This window comes from Centruroides sculpturatus, unplaced genomic scaffold (genome assembly GCF_000671375.1).
Source record: "Centruroides sculpturatus isolate CEXI.00-Female unplaced genomic scaffold, Cexi_2.0 scaffold614, whole genome shotgun sequence".
Lineage (NCBI taxonomy): Eukaryota > Metazoa > Arthropoda > Arachnida > Scorpiones > Buthidae > Centruroides > Centruroides sculpturatus.
In genome coordinates, this window is record NW_019385015.1 from 122,281 (window position 1) to 128,995 (window position 6,715).

The 6,715-nt window shown below is 36.3% G+C and overlaps 1 pseudogene; it reads left to right on the forward strand.

Moving 5' to 3' along the window:
- The first annotated feature begins 221 nt into the window (after positions 1 to 221).
- On the forward strand, positions 222 to 5,846 carry LOC111633449 (annotated as a pseudogene).
- Positions 5,847 to 6,715: the final 869 nt, after the last annotated feature.

Here is a 6,715-nt window from a genome sequence, read left to right on the forward strand (position 1 = left end):
CACAACTTGATTTGACGTTTTCTGTTTGCAGCTATGTGGGGCTGGATGAGTTTAGCGGGACCCGGGGAGTTGGTCAGAATTGACGGCCATCTTGACACAACCCAATACCTCCATATATTGGAAGATGTGCTATTGCAAACAGTGAATGCAGTGTTCGGGGACATGCCAAGGTGGTTTGTGCAAGACCGCTCCCCGGTCCACACATCCCGAAGAATGCAGGAATGGCTGCAGGAGCAGAATGTCTTGACAAACATGAAATGGCCCCCAGGGGAGCAGACTTCAACCCCATCAAGCATGTATGGGCAAAAATTACGGAAGGGCCCATTCAGGCGGCCGCTCCAGACGAACTGTGGAGCATAGTCAGCCGTCGGTGGGAGAAAATGCGCGAGGGCATACTTTGTGAAAGTCTTGTCGCAAGTATGCCCTCGCGGATGGCTGCGGTTGTCGATAAATGCGGGGACTGGACGAGGTATTGACTCTCTCTCGCCTCCGTCCACAAAGTATATTTTTTTTTTGTTATATCTGTGGTAAGAACACCATACTGTTTGCTATTTTTGTAAACACGTAATAAATGTATATAGTCATTTGTAATCTGTGTGTTTCTTATAAGAAGTCATGAAAATGTTGCACAATTAACCGTTATACTTATTATAACTGTTACTTGGCATTAATGTGCATTTCTGGCAGATTGGTCGCTTCGTTTGTTATATCTGATTTGCGATTCGGATGTAGTAGTTCGGTAACGATTCACGGCCAATACGGTTTGTGATCTACAGGGTGTGACCTGCAGGAACATCCAATCAAGCGAGTACTGTAGAAGAGGGTGTGGCTAAACCTTTTAACAAATCGTGTTCAAGGAAATATACCGATGTTTTATTGGATAATAACAAACCAATATAATTTGTGTTTTGTCTCTCAACTAGAAAAGTTAATCAGTAAGCAATAAAGTGGCGAGCTTGCGAAAAGGGGAGAGAAAGCAAATTCAGAAAAAAAAAAACAGTTGAGGAGAGAAACGTAAATTTACAAAACACTGAGGCATGTCACCTTTGCAATTGAACTTGTTTATTTAGAAAAAAAATTGAAATCTTAAACAGTGATTCTCCGAACTAACATATTAGTTCCAAATTCCTGTTCTTGCTCTCAATCGACAAAAATGTAAAAGTCTCATTACCTGGTTTGACATTCGTGAACATTACAAATCGTGTGTTCCTCGAGTCTCATCAAAACCCGAAATTAGTTGATGGCGATAACGCAATATATCGCTCTTAATTATGTCATGTAAAATGTTTATTTTCATTTGATTGCAAAACACTATAAGATTGTTTCCAGTAGCTTAACCCCTTCATTAGAAAGCCTTTGAAATCACGTGCGAAAAAATGTATAGCTTTTGATTACTTAAAAAAATATTTAGTACAAATGTAAAAAAGTGTGTATATTTATTATTTATAATACGGCGAAAACGTTCCCTGAATGGCCTCTTTTCCAGATAAACAACTTTACAGGCAACTTCACGCCTGCAATGAAGACTTTCCCGTAGAAATTCTATGTGATGCGTGGAAAGCTGCCATTCGTAGATTACATCACATGAGCTTTAAATAATAATTAAAAACATATAAAAGAAAATTACAAGATATAAAAATAGTTATAACATAATTAGTATAGATTTAAATGAATGTCATATCATGTGATACGTGAATACTTACAAAAAATAAAATATCGATTCGAATATAATGTGAATTTAAAAATTAATAAAAACAAAATTTAAATACAATGAGATCTGTTTATAAAATGGCAATATATTTTATTAATATATATATATAATAACGAAGAAGAGATATGAAAACATTTTTTGCAAACTTGAACTCTCAAGATATATTTATTCATTATCTAACCCACGAAATGTTCGTTACCATTTTAATTCATAAACTTTATACAAGTAGAATTTATAACAAATCGATTTAGAACATGATAAAAACACTTTTATAACCAAAGCGGTAATATATTATAAAAAATGTATTAAAAATAAACAGTTCTCTCAAAACTGATTCTTACATATCAACGACAACATTCTGTTCAATAGAATTAAACGGTAACCTTGACATCTGACCCGCCTCCAACAAGGAAGGGAGTTCTTGTTTATAGAGTAACGTGATACTTCGCGCGTTGTTGCCATTAATGGTGGGTGTGGATGGCAGCTCACTTGACACCCTGTTGTGAAAGTAATAAACTTTAACCGACCTTGACAGACGTGTATAGTTACTAAGAATAACAAGTGGGGAGAAGTTCTTTAAACGGTAATAAAAAGCAATTCTATAAGGAACTCTCCCGCTCTACTCGTATTACCGCAATAGCAATAAACAATTAACACTGGACTTTGAAAGACGGTCAATTCCTATCCTATTAAAAAAGAACCGACGACAATCCGTGAAGGTTGAGATAATCTATTGGCAAGAGAAAGCTTATCTGTTTACTTTAAAGCCGTATCGTCTCTAATTACAGGAAATTAAAGTAAGTAAAACATTATAAAGACAGAAAAGTATCAAAATAACAGATAGAATCATAATTTGTGATAATCAGGGCCACGATTTTACGATTTTGAAATAAAAACGCTAATCAAGCAGTGATAAGTGGCTAGTAATGTCAACCCGTATCACGCTTGACTGCACACTGAAGTCCCTCCGGCTCGATTTCCTCACCCCTATTAAAGCAAATCGGACCAGTCCACTTCAAACACAGTTGATAACAGGTACTGCATCCTGGCGTATTACGTCATCAACTTCCTGTGCTGCGCAATCGATCGACAACCTGACAAACTCATTGAGCCGAGCTGACCTTGGTCTGAAAGGCCTATCAGGATATCAGATTCATTTTCAGACATCAAATCTGCCTCCGATATCACACCACCTGATGAGTTTAAACTCGTGTGGTGTGATGGTGACTTGTATGTCTCCTAGAGATTTCATTTTCAAAAGCTTTTCAGACTGTTGAAGGGAGGCTGCTTCTACGAGCAGATCTCCTGACCTCAATTTTTGGATCTTTTTAAGGTGCCCAATAGTCGAATCAAAAAGTTTCTGGATTAAAAAAGGAGAGCGTTTAGACAAAGGTGTTTCTCCTGTAGCGTGAACAATAACGTAGGTTGGTTGATTGGAGGAAGTGACCTCCTTTGGTGGCAGTACATTGGTAAATGTTTAAGATTTTGAATAATCCATATTTAGAAATAATAATTCAGCTCCTAGTGACCCCACCCACCATGGGGCCCAACAAGGGGATACCATCACATGGGAGAGTCCCATAGACCATCACACCAGGGTTTCCCAGGAGCTATACCCTCACAATGCAGTCAAGAAAAGCACACATCTTGTCTGAGGTGTCTGCCCGGTCTGCATCGATCGGTTGACTCCAAGCCGAGGTCAAGAATGACTCAACGACCAGCCGATTGACTCAAACGGAGCCTGATTTGAGCCTCCCGTTTATCCGAAGCAAGGGCCAAAGCAGTGTGTTGGGTATGTTATGTTGCCCCTCAACTACCAGGATCCCCCTTTCCGGCATACAAGACACCACGCACAACAAACAAGTGGGTGGGCGTTCAGATCCCAGGGATGGTAAAGAAAAATTACTAAACCATCTCTGGGAGGTCCCCTCACCACGGACAGGAACCCACATCGAGGGGAATACTGTACAATCAACTGAAAGTTTAGTATGAGATTTTTGTTTTAGATAATAAAAAAGAGACAGTGGAAACTCAAGCATCCACATACAAACTTTGTACAGGAGAAGTTCGAAAAGCGCTAGTGCACAAGTGCAATTCTTGATGGTGGATTGGATCCAGCATCCGAAAAGTATATTCTTGCACAGAGCAACACAATAAATCTGTAATCCAGCTTTAAGCAGACAAGGACCGTATAAATCCTGAGCATCAAAAGCCTGTCTGCCTCCAGAATGAGCAGCACAATACCTACAAAATGTTCAAAGACCTTAAACATATACTCTTCAGATTGCGCAAGTGTAGCAAGAACGTCAACTTTTTTGTCGATCAAAACACACCCAAAAAACAGCCTCGTTAACCATTGGGATTTTATCCCCATTTAGGTGAATTTCAGGATTGAGGTGAAAACCACACCTTCAGTAAAAGTGAATGCATGAGGTCTTCTGTATCCAAACATTTCTATATTCAACAGTGAATATTCCGTTGAGTCCCTCCATTGAACAATCTGACATCACATTTTGCAAAAAAAAAGCGCTTTCGTTAAGAATTCGCTTTTCAAGATGGCTGACTTAAGTAATGAGAAGGTGGCAACTGTGACTGCTTTGTTAAATAATATTTCTGAGAGTAGAGGGGGTTATGAGATGTTTTTTAAATAAAAAAAAAATAACAAAGACATCCATTTCTGTATGTTGCAATTGAAAAATTGAAGAAAAAGTCAAAATAGAAAGCTATGTCAAAAATATCATTCCTAAATACAGCGATATAGACTTAGGGTTTCATTTTTGTCTTTCTAGAAACACTGTCCAAGTAAGTCTCTGCTAAGAATTATTAGCTGCAGTAACTATCTACAGAAAAAATTCTTTATTGGGCAGTTTTAGCTTTTTATTAATATTTAACAATACCTAATTGTGTTATACTATAATATAATATTTTATTTTAGAGGTTATTGGAACAGTTTCCCAAAGAAAGGACTGGCCCTGGTCAAACTGTACTCAGTAAACATTCCTGGTAAACATTACTCCAAAAGTTGTGTTGATTTTACTATAGGCATTAGGAAATCAGGAGTCATTTCGTGGCATTGCAGGTAGATTTGGACTAAGGAAAGGTCACACCCATAAAGAATTTCTGTATTTTATTAAAACTGTCTTCTCGTTAAGGTCTAAAATTATTGTTTGGCGTAAAGGCAAACAGTTACAAGCACCATCAGGAGCTTTGAGACCCATAAGAGAAGTAAGCTTCCCTGATGTAACTGGATGCATAGATGGAGTGCATATATCAATATCAGCTACAGAAGCTTCAAAAAAACGCTTACTTTAATAGAAAGCAATGTACATCCGTAATTCTCCAAGCTATATGTGACACTAAACTATTGTTTACGAATATGTTTGCTGGGTGGCCAGGATCTTCTCATGATTGCAGAGTTTGGAGTAACTCACCACTGTGTGAAGCACTGGAAAAACCCTCATATGATTCCAGAAGGGGACCATCTCCTAGGAGATGGGGCTTATCCACTTTCTTTAAATATGATGTTACCATATAAAAACAATGGCCATTTGACAAGAAAAAAAACTTTTCAATCAAATTTTAAGTTCAAGCAGGATCAAACAAGCGTTTGTACAATTATTTGGGCAATTTCAAAGAATAAATCATTTGTTTATGTTTCAAGTTTATCAAATTCCCCAAGTTATTATAACAGCCTGTATTCTACACAATTTATGTATATTAGAAAATAATGAATTTTTTTATATGATAAATAATTGTGATTCTGCATCATCTTGGAATGCAGCTGTGTCTGAAAATTTTACTCAAAGACCAGAAGTAAATAAAGATTATGCAGTAAAAAAAAGAAGGAAACATATTCCTAATAGATTACTGGCAAATTGTTAATGAAAGCAAAAATAAACAAATTTCTCTTATGTATTAGAATTGTTATATATAATTAGTATGTAGGTTTCTATCACAGAAACCTACATGCTATATATATGTGATATATTGTAATAAAACTTATCAGATCCAGACAAGAAAAAAAGGATCTAGGGCCATATTCTGGTCATTGTCTCTCATCTCTGAGAGACAGTGTCTACATCACAAGCTGGTCGCTGAATGGCTAATCATTTGTTTATGTCTTGAGAAATCATCATATCTCTCCAAAACGATTCTGAACAACATTTTCAATCAAAGACTCTCTCGTCTCTCAGAGACGAACAGATAGTTGTCTTTTGACTGGTCTTTCATCTTTTTCCTCAATTTTGTTACATCCAATATGGAAGACTGGATGCTACTCACACTGTACAATTGCATTAGAGAATGTTCTCTATCTTGGGAAAGAGTATTTCAAGATAGAAATAATGCTTTTGACTTACAGGACAAAGAATTTCACTTAAGGTTTCATCTAATGAATGAAGCTACCGTGCGGTTGTGCAACAAATTGTAGGTTGATTTAATCAGAGAAAGTCACAAACCATAATTCCACCAGAAATTCGGTTGTTGATAATTTTACAATTTTTTGCTTCTGGTGGATTTCAAAGAAATATAGCTGATCACTGCCAACTTAAAGTTGTCCAGTCGACAGTGTTCCAAATTATGTATTCTGTGGTGAATAGTATTAACCTCCAATTGGGACAAAAACTCTCTTTCCCTCACAGTAGACAACAACAAATAAATGTGCCTTCTGGAATTTTTGCAATCAGTAAAATGCTGAGAGTTGTGGGTGAGTAAATTGTCTTTATTTATTCATTAGAATATAAAATAATTTGTAATTAACTTCTTTATAACACATAGCCCTACTTGAACAAATTTGTGGAATATTTTTTTTATATAGCTATTACAATTTATAACTTTAAAATTAGTGTATAAAATGATAAAATTTCTTATTTAATTATATGATAATTTTTACCATTTCTATACTTATTGCAGAAGCTATTGATTGCACACATATTGCAATTAAGGCATCTCCAATCTGCAAATATAATGAGGAATCATTTGTAAATACAAAAAAATTTTATTCTA